We start from the raw sequence: 15,146 nt of genomic DNA on the forward strand, positions 1-15,146 counted from the left end.
AAGGAGAGGGGGAAAGCAAAATCCTCTCTGTAAATGAATTAATATCGATGCACACTCAGAATTTGTCCTTTGGGTGTCGGTAACTCATCCTGTGTGGGTCTTAGCAAAATGCTGAGCGATGGGACCACAGCCAGAAGCAACAGGCTGGAACTTCACCGTGCTCAGAGCCTTAGCACCATTTTCATCTTGTTCCCCATAGAAACGGGATTGAGAAAATGTCCTTGGAATGAAGACTCACCTGAATAAGATGGTACATGCCATTCCTTCCTGATGTGTAATCATAATGGATGTGGCATTAGTAAATAGTTGATAACTGAGATATCCTGTGATGCTTCTCAAACTGGGCATGACAGGGCACACTTAGGGGTCTTGTGGGGGCCTGGAGCCTTAGATAGGCATGATGCATCTTCCTGGAGCATCACTTTTGTTTTAAAACTTTTTTATTTTCAAGTAATCTTAGATTTATAGAAGAGTTTTAAATATAGTAGAGAGAATTGATATATATCCTTTATTGGCCTTCTCCTAATATTAACATTTTATGTAGCCATGGTTCACTTATCAAAACTAAGAAATTTACAATGATATAGTTTAAATGATAAAAGGTCATTTGTGTTAGGGTATTCCTGTCAAGATCATTCGTGTCAAGGTCAAAGGTACTTTGTAGGATGTCCTATGATTTGGGTTTGTCTAATGTTTTGTCATGATTAGACTGAGGTTATGGATTTGGGGGACAAGTACAATAGAGGTGATATGCCCTTGTCATCACATCACGTCAGGGAGTACATGTCGTCTACATGACTTTCCCCTGGTGATGGTAACCTTAACCACTTGGTTATAAGGTAGTGCCTGCCCAGTTTCACTATGGTAAAGTTACTGTTTTTGCCTTTTCATAATCTATCAGAACATAATCATTGCATTCATCCCACATTCAAGGAGAGGGAGGGGATTTAAGCACCACCTCTTGGAGGGAGGAGTATCGAAGAATTTGTAGGCATATCCGAAAACCACCACAGTAATTAATACATTTATTTATATTTATTAATATTTTGGGAAAGATACTTTAAGACTATGTAGATATTCATAGTTTCGCTCATAGGTCCTAATAGTCCACCATCGCAGGGTCAGTTTTTGGATTGAGACTTTTCCTGTTATAATTGCCACTTAGAAGGAGTGAAGAGTCTCCCCTGTCCATTAGACCTGAATTTGACAGCCTTCTGGATTATTTTATAGGTTGAGATCTGCTAAGGAGGGGCCCAGGGGGTGGGATGGGATGGGATTGGGTTGGATTAAATTGGAACTTTTACAGTGAGCAGTGGAGAGTGCCGTCCTGTCCACAGGCAGCGATGAGAGCCAGAAGAAGAGGCAGCCATTGGGATAACTACCTTCTTGCCCCGGCTGTATCACTACAAAGGTTTGTAACCTCAGACAAGGTCCTAAACAGGTGGTCTTAGGATAGTGTATCTCATCTGACACTGATAGGTACAGAGAGTGTCCTCTTTTCTGCCTCTTTTTTTCATTCATGAAGTAGGGGAACTGTGGATGATCTGGAAGAACCTTAATGTACTATGATCCTAGGTTGCTGCTCAAGAAGGGCAGCTGGTGGGAAAGGTGCAGAGGTGCTGGGTTGGGAAGAACGGTGCTTGTTCAGCTGATCACAGGGTGGGAGGCCTGTCGCAGGAGAGCGGGCCCTGATCAGAAGCTGCTAGGACCCAACGCTGCCCTTTGCTCTCTGTTCTGCGTATTCTGTTCTTTTGCTCTGTCTGTTCTATTTGTCTGTTGTCTGTCTGCCCCTGCATAGGAGCTACAAGGAATCTCTGCCAAAGGGGTAAGCTGAGAACTCAACCTAGAAGAAGCGGGGACTGAAGATAAGCGTGGAAGATTTGCAGAGCAGGGTACCCTGGTTACCTCAATCTTCTTAGCCCCTGTGGGGTGTTCTTTCTCGACTCTGGTGTATGGCTCTCAGCATCCCCAGAGTCAGCAGATCTATTTTTCCCTTCCAGATGCTGAGAAAAAGGAAATTCTTGGTCCTCTCTGAGATCAGACAGCCTGTCGCAGCCTTGACCCCAGTAGGGGCCCACAGTTCCTTTTTTCCAGCCATTTTGATCTTTTGCTTTTTAGTTTTGTGACTGTTCATCTGTCTCAGCCAGGGCAAGAAAGTGGGCTGCTGATTAGCGTTCTCCGGGATTCTCCTTTTCCCTTTTTTCTACGCCTTCCCAGTCTCTCTCATTTAAACCAGGGACCGTTGAAGTCATCACTCCCGTTTTCTTTTCTTTTTGAAATTCATTCCTATTTTACAGAGCTCTGCCCTCCCTGACCCAGTACTTTCAGGCATCATCTTTCACATTTGCTTGGTGGTTTGAGGTTCCTTTGCTTTCCAGCTTTTGGTCTCCCCTCCCAATCACAGACCCAAACACAAGCCCAGTTTCTTAGGGTTCCACTCATTCCCTCTTATAGGTGCTTTGTAATGGACCTTCAGCCACTTGAGACCTGGACTGGTGTGAAGTTTCTTTTTTAAAAGCAATCTTTAAAATAATTTTTTTTTAATCCTCACCTGAGGCTGTGTTTATTGATTTTGAGGGAGGGAGGAAGGAAGGGAGAGAGAGAAAGAGAGAGAGAGAGAGAGAAACATCGATCTTTTGCCTACCATATGCACCCCGACTGGGGATCGAACCCACAGCCTAGGCATGTGTCCTGACCGGGAATCAAACCCACAACCTTCTGGTGTATGGGATGATGCATTAACCAACTGAGCCACCTGACCAGGGCTAAAAGCAATCTTTAAAACCTACATTTATTTTGATTTCTAAAGTAATACACATCTGCTGCCTAAGACTTGGAAAGAAAGATTATAAAGTCAGCCATAATCCACTGGCCTGAGAGTGTTTTGTTCATTTTCTTTCACTCTCTTTTATATGTGTGTAGGTATGATTATTTGACATAATTGGAGCCATATTGTGCTTAATGTTTTATAACATGTTCTTGTTTTGCTTTTGATTTCCCACTTGCCACTATTAACATGACTCTTGGTGTATCTTTAAACTTTTTGAAGTTAATTGATGTTCTGCTTATGTAATGACCACGCACTCAGTTTCTTTTTTCATGTAATTCCCACGGTTTTCACTCTCATTTCCCCTCTGCTTTGGGATGGTGACGATGACGATGATGATGAGTTATGTAGCACTCACATCAGGCACTATTTTGGAAACTATATTGGTACGCTTTATCTTCGGAATATTCTTCAGAGTTGGTGCTTTTACTAGCCCCTTATGGTGGGTGAGAAGCCAGGGTTAAGGAGTGTGCCTCAAATTCCATGCCTTGGTGAGGGACAGAACTGGATTTCAACCTTGTCATCGGCTCAGAATCCATATTCCTTACTTCCTTGATAATCCCCTCGTGAGCACTTTCTGGGTCAGGGACATGCTCTTTGGTGGAGAGGGTGGGTTGTAATCTAAAGCAGTGGTATTTTCCAGTTTTTGTGGGTAATGCTGGGTGTTAGTCTTGGCTCAGCCACTCCCATGCTCCGTGACCTTTGGTAAGTCATTTCACCTCTCTGGGCCCCAGTGGACCTTCTCAGCTCTCAAGTTGCATGAGTTTGTAGGAGAAAAGCAAAACAGATGCAGCATTCAAGGGCAGACCCCAGATGACAGGAATATTATTACTGGCTCAGATTTCAGGGGCAGTTGCCCTTGGCCCCAGTAGACATTCCTGCGAGGAAGTTGATTTTCTCCCGTTTTCACTGAGTAGGCCGTGCCCAGGAAAAGTCCCTGCAGAGGCCACGAGGTTTCCTTGGATGCTGAGTTAAGGCAGTGCTCATGACAGGTAAATCCCATGTCACACTTCCTTTGAATATTTTAAGGTCTTGGGCTTTTGTGGCTGACCAGCAAGTGGGGACGGAAGGACATGCACCCCTCCCTGGTACAGTCACCCAGTCCCCAGCCACGTTGTCTCCTCCCTGCTGTTCCCTGGGGTGTGTGGCTGGGAGGATGTGCTGGAAGGCTTGGGTGCTCTAGGGCAGTGTGTGCTCCTGGGCTAGTGACCTTCTCCTGATGTGATGAGGCGTGGCTCGCTGGCGCCACAGGTATTTTCCTAGGTTCCCATCCCCCCAGCCCTTGCCTGGCAGAAAGAAAAGGAGAACCAGAAGACACTGGTCTTATAGAATAGATTTCACTTCCATGCAGTTTCCCTTCCTTTTTCATGTAGACTTAAACAAACAAACAAAAAAAACGGGGGGTTTTGAACTTGGCTGGATTCCAGCTGTGTACCCTGGAAGGAGCCAGAACTGTACCAGGCCCCTTGCTTTACCCTGAGGGTGTTGGTGATTCTCTGATGCAGGGCCTGGTAATCTTGTCACCGTGCCAGCTTCTCTGACATATGGCTTTGTTTTTCTAATGTTATTTCCCTATTTGCCAGGCATCTCTGAGGAGATGCTGACATTTTCTTCTTTGTCCAGTTCTCCTAGAAACAAATAAGAAATATGAACCTATTTACATTTTTTTATATTGTTGACTTGGAAAATAATTTTGTTCTGCCAGGGATGGGACAACTCTCTAGTAAATAATTTTGGGACTTTATCTCAAAGTCTTAAGTTCCTGAGAAAATGAATGAGGGTTTCAAGGAGCCCTGGTTATCTTTGGGCGGTGAGAGTCTGAATTAAGTTGCATACAGCAGTAATGAAGTGCAAATTGTCCACTAAGAACACACATGTATCGGTCACATTGTCAAGCTTCCTGAGGGAATGAGAGTGGTAGTGATGGTAATGGTGATGTGTTGATAATAAAAATGACATCGGCATTTGTTGAGTACTTCCTGTGTACTGGGTAGTGTGCTCATTTAAACAGCTCTGTGGTGTGCATGAATTCTGTTTTACAGGAACAGATCAGGTTAAGTGACGTGCTCAAAGTCATCTAGTAAGTAGCAGAGCTGGGTTTTGGACACGGGTAGAGCCCACAGTTGCCACATTTAACCTCTAGGCAAACTGCCTCCAAAACATGTTATAAGAGAATCTGGCCATTTTTAGCTTCAGATTTTGAGATACCTGAAGAAATTGCTTTTGATAAGTAAAATAGAAAAAAAAGAAACTTTGTTCCTCCTCTTCATGCTGTTTCTTTGAACTGAATGTGACTTATATAATGAATATAACTAAAAGATCTGCCATCTGATACAGACCCACTATTACATGTTTCTTGAGCTATATCTTTTATCAAAAAGCTTTATAAAGAAGTGTAATTTACGTATCATAAAATTCATTTATAAATTCAGAGTTTTTGTGATACTTCATTATATGGATATACCACATTTTGTTAATCCATTCACCAGTTGATGGACATTTGCATTGTTTCACTTTTTGGCTATTTGAATAATGCTATAATCATTTGTGTGCAAGCCTTTATAAAACACAAATATTTTCACTTCTGTTTGGTAGATACCTGGGAGTGAAATTGCTGGACCTATGATAGATGTATGTTTAACCTTTTAAGAAACTGTTAATCTGTTTTCCAAAGTGGCTGTACCATTTTTATCTTCCCACTCCGGGGGTACAAGGATGCTCCACATCCTTGCCAACATTTGACATTGTCTTTTTTATTATAGCCATTCTAGTGTGTATGTAGTGGTTTTAATTTGCATCTCTCTAATAACTAATGTTGAGCATCTTTTCATGTGCTTATTAGCTATTCATATATCTTTTTTGGTGAAATATTCATTCCATTTTTAGCCTATTTTTCACTTGCATTCTTTGTTCTATTATTATTATTATTTTAAAATATGTCTTTATTGATTTCAGAGAGAGAGATAGAAACACCAATGATGAGAGAGTCATTGATCAGCTGCCTCCTGCATGCCCCCTACTGGGGATCGAGCCTGAAACCTGGGCATGTGTCCTGACTGAGAACCAACTGCAGTCTCCTGAATCATAAGTCGATGCTTAACCCCCAAGCCACGCCAACTGGGCCTGTTATTATTATTGAGTTGCAAGAGTTCTTTCTATATTCTGGACACAAGACCTTTATCAGATATGATTTGTAACTATTTTCTCCTATCTGAGACTTATGTTTTCATTTTATTAATGGTGAGTTTTAAAGGCAAAGGTTTTTCATTTTGATGAAGTTCAATTCATCAATTTTTTTCTTTTTAAATTGTGCTTGGGCTGCGCCTTTTAGCCTGTCTCTTTAGTTTATGCTTAGTTTAACTGCCCCAGTTTTCACTCTCACATCCTCCCTGGATCCTGCATTTATTCCTGTTTCAGGACCTAAGACAAAGCCCAGCCTCCAAGTTCTCCTGCTGGTTGTCTGTGGCAGGCACCCTGCTGGCATTGTGCGCTCAGGCCTCTGTCACTCTGGTTACCAAGTCTGGGGATGAAGGTGAAGTTAACCTGCCTTGCAATTTACAACTGAGAGTCAGAAAAGAAATACAACTGATCCATTTGGAGGTGCTTTCTCTTTTTTTAAAGTTAGTTCCATGCTTCTGTGCTTATGGATAAAAAGCAATAATACTAAATATCACTTACATTGCTTTGAGGTTTTCAGAGTTTATTCACCTGTATCATCTCATTGAAGTCCTTTTGCAGATAAGAAATAGAGAGTTTAGGTGTAGGTGTGTATTTAACAAAAATAAGTAGTTCTTATTTGAGTTACAAGTATTTAATCATTTTCTTCGAAGGTCTATCAAGAATATTTTAGAGTGTTCACTGTTCATCACATAAAGATGGATTGGATAAGAGAGAGTAATACTTGACTTAATCTACTAATTTGATGAATCTCAGCCATAGTCAGAATCATAGAATCTCAGGTTCTTGATGTTGGAAGGGACCTTAAAACTTCAGGATGTATCCTTCCACCCACCACAGAAATCCCTAGATTGCTCTTGCGGGCAGATAACCCTCTGTTTGGTAGGTGGGCATGTCCAACAAAAGAGAACTTATGACAAGCCCATGAGATCAATTCTTGGATAATTTTAAGTATTAGAAAAGTATTTTTTATTTATGGAGCATACTACTTCCCTGTAATTTTTACCCTTTAGCAATACAAAACAAGTTCAGGCCATTCTTTATTGGCAGTTCTATAAATATTTAAGACTAACTCCTTAAACCTTTACTTCTAGAGGGCCGAACACCTCCTGTTCTATCAGTGGTTTTGTATTTAATTTGAATTCCAGACCTTCAGTCTTTCTGGTCACTTCTTGCTAGAAGTGCTTTAGATCATCCATATCTTTTGTGCCCAAATCAAACCTACACATCAGACATGGCCTGGCTGGTAGAGTTCAGTGAGCCTATCATTTCCTTTAATGTGGACAGATGTGGTGATTGCTATTTAGCAGCTGCACTACATTGTTAGTACATCCGAAGCTTGTAGTCCACCAAAACCCGAATATTGTTTTCCTCCTGTGGATTTTGGCCAAGCCAGTTTTCTTTTAGTCTCTTTTTACATAATTGTCTCTTTTTATATAATTGCTGTTTAAACATGAATTCAGGACTTTATAGTTAATATTATTTACTATTAATGATAACACTAATATCTGGCATCTATTGAGAATTTACTGTGTTTATCCTTTTGGGTTTTCTCCAGGATTTGCCTTTTGGGATCATTTTGAATCTTGTTTCTTACTGTTTCTTGTTTCTTTCCAAAGAAACTTCTATTTATTGAGACAGAAGTTTGCATGTCTAGTTCCTACCCATCTGGATGTCGTCTCTATGCAGATATGTTTTGGTTTTGCCTCCTTCATAATGCTGATAGGTGTGTAGGCAGCAGGTTCAATGGGAGGGATGAAAGCTGCCTGGATTTCTGCACATATGTCCATGCAATTTCATGGGCCTCCTGGTCTTGGGCTAACATGGCTCATTATTACACATTTCCTTTCTTTTGTGGATAAAGTCAGGTTCTCCACATCATTGCCCCATATGGCTCGTAGTGATGATTAAGACATACTTAGATACATTTAGGAAAAAAAGTGACAAGGAGGAATTTAAAACCAAATAGAGGAAGAAAAAAGATTTATTTATTTTTTCATTTTAAAAAATCTGCACTTAACCAACTCAGCCCTAACATTTCTTTCCCAGTCCGCTCCATCCCGCTGTGCCCATGATTACTTTCAAGTCATTATGACCGCTTCCATGCTGTGGACTGAGGGTCTCATAACTGCTCCTAATCGAAAGTGATATGCTCAAAATAAAAATTTTAAAAAGCGACATGCTCTTTTAAAAAATGTTGTAGTTCATGTTTTGTTTCCTGAGCAAGGAATAGGCTGTTTGCTGGAGAACCTGACTTGATGGATAGAAAAGCAGATTCAAAATAGGAGAAAATATTTGTAAATTATGTGTCTGACAAGGAACTCGTATCCAGGATATGTATGAAGAACTATTGCACAATAAAATCAGCCCACTTAAGAAATGGGCAAAGAATTTGAATAGTCATTTCTCAGAAGAAGATACACAGATGGCCAATAAACACATGAAAAGATGTTCAGCATCCCTAGTCCTTAGGGGAATGCAAATGAAACCACAATGAGATACCGTTTCACAGCGATCGAGAGGGGCTAAAATTAAAAAAATAAACAGTAACAAGTGTTGGCAAGATTGTGGGGAAATTTGAACTCTCACACCCTGCTAGTAGGATTGTAAAATGGTGCAGTCACTTTGGAGGAAGTTTGGTACTTTATCAAAAGGCTAACATAGAATTACCATGTGACCCAGCATTCCACTCCTAGACCAAAGGAAATGTAATCATTTGTTCAGCCAAAAACATGTACCAGTTGTCTTTTTATTGTTGAGTTGTAAGGGCTTTTTAAAAATGTATTTGGATACAAGACCCTTATCATATGTTTGATTTGCAAATATTTTCACCCATTTTGTCTTTTCCTTTGGTTGATGCACAAGTGTTGAATTTTTTTAAAATATATTTTTATTGATTTCAGAGAAAGGAAGGTAGAGAGAGAAACATCAGTGATGAGAGAGTCATTGATTGGCTGCCTCCTGCACGCCCCCTGCTGGCGATCGAGCCTGAAACCTGGGCATGTGCCCTGACTGGGAATCGAAGCGGGATCTCCTGGATCCTAGGTCAACGCTCAACCGCTGAGCCACGCCAGCTGGGCCACGAGTGCTGAATTTTGATGACGTCTAATTTACCTGATTTTTCTCTTGTCACTTGTGATTTTGGTTATGTTTTCGAAGTGCTAAAAATATTAGCTTATCTTTTATTATGGGCCATTTGCTGTAATATACAAGAGACGTTAGCTGTGAGTAATGGGATAATTGATGTACTTTGTCAGGGAGGAATAACAAGCCCGCACAACTCTGAGGTTCAGGGTATTGATGCTTTTCCTTATTTATCTTTGTACCCACCCAGCCGCCCAACCCCCAGCACTTAGCGCGGTGTTGTGAATATAATAGATGCTCAAAAAATGCTTGGTGACTGAATCTAGAAAGGAAAGTTTGTTTTTGCTGAATACCTAAACTGTCTTGTTCAGGCTTTGAAGGTAAGTCTGAGTTCCAATTGTACTGTTCCACCCTTACTGTGTGGCCTTTCCTAAGCCACTAACCTCCTTTAACCTCAGTTTCCACATCAGTAAAGGAAAAACAATAATGTTTATCTTGGGGGTTTGTTGTAAAGATCACATATAAAACCCTTTGCACATGTAGAGATCCCATAAATAGCAGTTACTGTTTGTATCAATTAGTTCATCTATATGTCTGTTTCTCTGTTTAGTAAAATGATAATGGTGCTTGTCTTTAGCCATGTCAGTAGTGTAGATAAAGAGCCATGAGCTAGTAGATTCAATTCTCCCTGCTTTCATTTGTAAGTAAATAGTCCATTTCCCAGAACCTCTAGAGAACCTTCGTTGGTCCCTGACCATCTCTGTTTTTGTGAAATTCATGTTGAAGGAACTTTGAGTGTATCAACTGTCATACTATTTAATACAGTAGCCATAGGCCAAGTATGGTTATTTCAGTTACAAGTAACTGAAATTAAAAATTCAGACTCAGTTGTATTAGCCACATTTCAAGTACTGAATTCACATGTGGCTAGTGGCTACCATGTTGAACAGCACTTACACAGAACATTGTCATCATGGGACAGTGCTGGAGCAAAATGTTGTACAATTTTTTGTTACTTTCTGTTCAACTGCAGAGGCTGTGAGATAAGGTTTTTCTATACACTCAGCAAAGTAGCCCCTTCTAGCACCTCTCCTGCTGCACCGAGGGGATATTCGGGCTCAAGACTTCGAGTGCTCTAGAATCCTGGGAAACAAAGAGTTACATAACTCGGCATGGTTTTATTGTTTGTTGTTGCTCTTTCATAATTTCAGCTTCCTCTTTGCTGACGCTGTGCCTTTTTAGTAAGGTTGATCATTAGGGAGGCCAATTATGGTTGGGCAAATATTATAGTGACCTGATGGGGTGGCAGGATGCTTCCCCAAGTTCCTAATTTTCTTTAAGGTGTTTATTTGGTGCTAGGAAAAAAGGCAACCTATATTGCAAACAGATACTTAGGATTCTGGAAATTTTTTCCAGTTACAGAAGTAAGATAATGTTCTACAGATTGGAGTGTTTGGAGGTAATTTGACAGGGAACCCTTGAACATTCCTCTTGCTTCACCCCATTAAACTGGCATCAGTGGGTTTCTTCCTGATGATTTTGTACATATTCCAATTAGGTGGTAAAGCACCTGTTTCTTCTGCTGGACTTAAAACAAACAAACAAACAAAAACCAGAAGGATTAAATTTCCTTTTGTGGACAGGATTGCTCTTACATCTTCCTTTCTCTTATCCTCCAAGTTATGCTTTCCATGATCCATTCTAGAATTGATGGGTGCCTTCTCTGGGGTGGACACACCACAGATGGATCCTGAGGAGATCTTCTCTTTTGACTTGATCTAAGACATGAAAACAGGCACTGAATGAGGGGCCCTGGGAATGCATAGTGTTAACATTCTTTTCCATTTGCTCTAAAGTGTTGATTGACTTTGCCAGGATAGGTGAATGAACCCATAGTCATTCCTACATGGGAAGAAGTGATTCATTTTAGATTGTTTTAGTATTTCCAAACTTAGATGCTAGTAGATTTTCCTCAGGAAAGGGAGTCTGTGGTTAAGTTTTCAAACAATGAGTAAAGCACAACTAAATAGGTCTCTTTCCTAGAAGGGGCTCAGGACCTTTGATATGTTGATGGGCATTGTGGCTTTTCAGGAGAGAAGTCTAGTATATATTTCCAAATTTACTTGACCTTATAATCCTTGTATGGCCCAGCATCTTTCGGACCAGAGGCCTCAGGCCCCCCATTTGGGAATTACTGGAGTGAAGAATAGTGTTCTGAAAAACAGGAAAACACCCACCCTGGGATAGTGCAAATGGAGCAATTTTGTAAATACTTCTGCTTTTGGTTTCTCGGTTGTTTCAGAGTTTTTGTTTCTCAGTGATTATTTTTAACCTGAACAGTAGTCATTAGAAGCTCTCATAAACTCAGGGCCCTTATCAAATAAAAGTGCCCCAAGTCTTACGGAATCATGAACATCATTTGGCCTGAAGAGAAGGTAAAAATTGTACTCTGATTTTATTTTAAAGGAACCTTTTGGTGAAGCTGCCGATGTACTTCTTTTATATATATGTTTAGGGTCTGCTAAATATATATATTGCTGCTTCAAGGTACAATCATGTTCTAAGAAATAAACAATTTATAGGCAAGTCTTGTATGATGAGAATCCATTAATGGCATTTAGAAGATATGCAAAGCTCTGAGGGCAAATGTTGTTGTTAGGGGATAGATTATATGTGCATCTTGCTGCTTTTAATACTTTTTTGGGGCAGATTAACTAAGTGAACTTCTGTTTAACTTGGTCTAATAGTGTTAGCCAGGTCAGTGCCTGCTGATAACAACAATAATAGCTAACACTTCTTAAGTGGTCACTCTGTTCCAGGCACTATTCTAAGTAATATTCATGTGTTAACTCATTTAGTCCTCACAAAAATGCAGCAAGGTAGCCATTATTTTTCTCACTTTATGAATTGGAAAAAATCCTATAATAGTGAAGGCTAGAATTTATTATTGGGTCTGTGTTCATATTGAAACCGACACAGTGGTTCCGGGCTGCCTGTCACTACTTCAGCCAATTAAGCAGAGACAAGGTTGAATCTTATATGAGCATTTATTCCAGTAATGCTGGCTGTATGGGAGAGCAGCAGGATTTATCCACATAAAATCTGCTCTTCCCTTCCCCATAAGCCAGTTGCTTATGTTGGGTAGAAGGACAAAGATCACATGGGTAAGTGGGCAAACGGAATAAAAATGGGTATAATGGTTTACAGGTTACAGGAAATACAGGCTGAGGGTTGCAAAAAGGTGGGGTGCCTCTGGGACCCCTTTGTTTCGGGAACAAGGTTGTTATCTTCCCATGATAAAAGGAGAATGGACCACACGCCAAGGTCGACTCCCATGTCCTGGGGCGAACAACTCACAGCCAGATTAGAAAGTGCTTTTTCTAATTAGAACAGAACAATCACAGTTAACAGGACATGACTAATATTTCTTATAACTATAGCTAACAGTCACCGTGAACAGAACATGATCAATATCTCTGCCCCCAACAATATTAATGAATAACAAAGCATATTTTATAGTATGTTTTCTTTTAATTTTGAGATAGTGGCCCATTTTCATAAAACTACAGGCAGTATGTAGTACATAATTGGTTTTCCAATTAACATGTTCTGAAGATATCTATCATACATTTTGTAACTCCTAATAGGAATTTGTAGACGTCAGTGGATGCTATAACAATGGAATTTTGTATGTATTTTCTGTACTTATGTATTTTTGCAACAGCCTTTCCTTAGGCCAGTTTCTGTATTTGATGCTGGGAATGCAAAGACAACTTGAGTCCCTGTCCTCAGAGATGTCATCGAATGGGAAAAGTTGTGATCCTCTAACAAGTTATTTTCTCATACCATGACAGAGAAAGCAGTTCCTAGCATTTTATTTTAAAATCCTAAGAGAAAAAGTCTGTAGGCTGTAGTGGGACAGGAAGCTGGAGAGAAGCCACAGGTCTCAAATGATTTTCCCCCCAACTTTATTGACATACTATTGACATATAACATGTAAGTTTAAGATGTACAATGTGGTGATTTGATACATGTGTATATTGCAAAATGATTACCACAGTAAAGTTAGTTAACATCTCCATCCCCTCCCATAATTACAAGTGTGTGTGTGTGTGGTGATAACATTTAATATTTACTCCCCTAACAACTTTCAAGTATAAAATACAGTATTGTTAATTATAGTCACAATGCTGTACCTTAGATTCCCAGAACTTACTCTTTGCTGGAAGTCGGTACTCTTTAACCTGTTAACGTAAGAAACAGTCAAACCTGTGAAGAATTTTTGAGAATTTATTTGAACCAAACTGTTGACGATTGCCTGAAGCAGAATCTCAATAGATTGAGATAATGCTCCGGAGAATGGCAGTTTGGCAGCTTGTTTTATACATTACAATAAAAAGAGGAGACCTAAGTGGGTTACATGAAATCCATTGGTGATAGATTAGGGAGGCGGGAGAAAGCAAAGTGGGGAAATCTCTGGGATTGGATAAAAATAAAATGATAGGCACACACTTCTTTTACTTAAGTGGGTGCGGGATAGTTAACAGTCAACAATTAACATGATAACAGTGATAATGAGGGGATTTGTGGTCTTCCTGTGCTTTTTCTCGGGGGGGGGGGGGGGGGGGGATTACTTTGTTTTTGCAAAGACATGTTAATCAGGTATGTTATTGCAGATGCAAAAGGACAAGGGGGCAGGCTGTTAAGGTGAAAATTAACCTTTGTTAGGGAAAAATACTGCCTTTGGGCATGACTACCCACCATAGACTGCTTTTAGTTAAAAAGGTTTTCATTTCAGACCATCCTTTGTGGTTACTTTAGGTCTCCGAGTTTGCAAGGCCACCATGCAGGCCTTCCCTGAGCTTGTCAGATTTAGCATGTGGCTTTTCATCTACACACCAACTCCCCATGTTCCCACATGCCAACCTCTGACAACCACCACTCCACTCTCTATTCCTGTGAGTTTGTTTTTTTTAGATTCCACAGATCAGTGAAAACATGCAGTATTTGTCTCTCTGTCTGACTTATTTCACTTAGTATAATGGGTCCATCCATCTGATGACTTCAGTTGTTCCCCAGCCCTGGCTTGATTTCACCCCAGCGGTTATCTACCCTTTGTAGCACAAGGCTGCCTGGGAAGCAAGCTTCTAACTGGGTAATCAGAGAGAGAATCAGTGCCCTGAAAGGAACCCCATGTGCCCCTTTGATGATCTCCTTAAATGCGCTCTCCAGGACAGGTCAGGCTATTTTCATAATGCAAATGAAGGGAGGACTGTGAGGCCGAAGGGAGAGTTCTCTTGTGATGAAAAACGAGAAAGGCTGGCCCTGTGCGTGGTCCAGGTGCGCCTCCCCTGACGCAGCCTTTTGTGTCATTGATGCTAAGTGAGCACTGGGCCAGGGCTTCCTTGTTTGAATCAGCTTTAAAGGAAAATGATGCAGGAGGGGTGGGGCGGGGGGGTGCAGGGTGAGGCAGCACAGTCTCCCCGGGAAATCCTGCACAGAGACCCCTGTTGGTTGGTAGGCAGGACTCCGAGCTCTCGGAGAAGCCGAATCGAGCAGCCAGCCCAGGCCTGTACTGCGAGCTGGCGTGTGCCTCCCGGCCTCCCAAGTCTGCCTTGCTGCTCCGTGTGCTGTGATAATTACATCTTCACTCGTCTCTTGAGTTGTATGGTTTCACAGATAAGGATACTCTTTACATTAAATGATTAATGGGAAGGAGTGTTGAGAGGTTTTTGTTCTTCAGTAATATGTATTGAGTGCTTCATACGTGCCAGGTGTTGTTATAAACACTTTTTGGATCTTCGACACATTTAAGTTTCACCACAGCCCTAAGAGGTGTGTGTTACTATCCACACTTAACAGCAACCTCTTGGTGCATGGGTCAGCTCTCAACCACTGAGCCACACTGGCCTGGCCAAAGTCCCTGATTGCGTGCGGTTTCCCTTCTAGAGTGGAGAGGCAGGCCAAACCACATAAACAAGTAGGATAATTTCTGGCAGTGGTAAGTGTATGAAGAAAATGAATAGGGCAGTGAGGTAGACTGGTGGTTGGGGGAGAG

This window comes from Miniopterus schreibersii, assembly GCF_964146895.1.
Source record: "Miniopterus schreibersii genome assembly, chromosome: 2".
Lineage (NCBI taxonomy): Eukaryota > Metazoa > Chordata > Mammalia > Chiroptera > Miniopteridae > Miniopterus > Miniopterus schreibersii.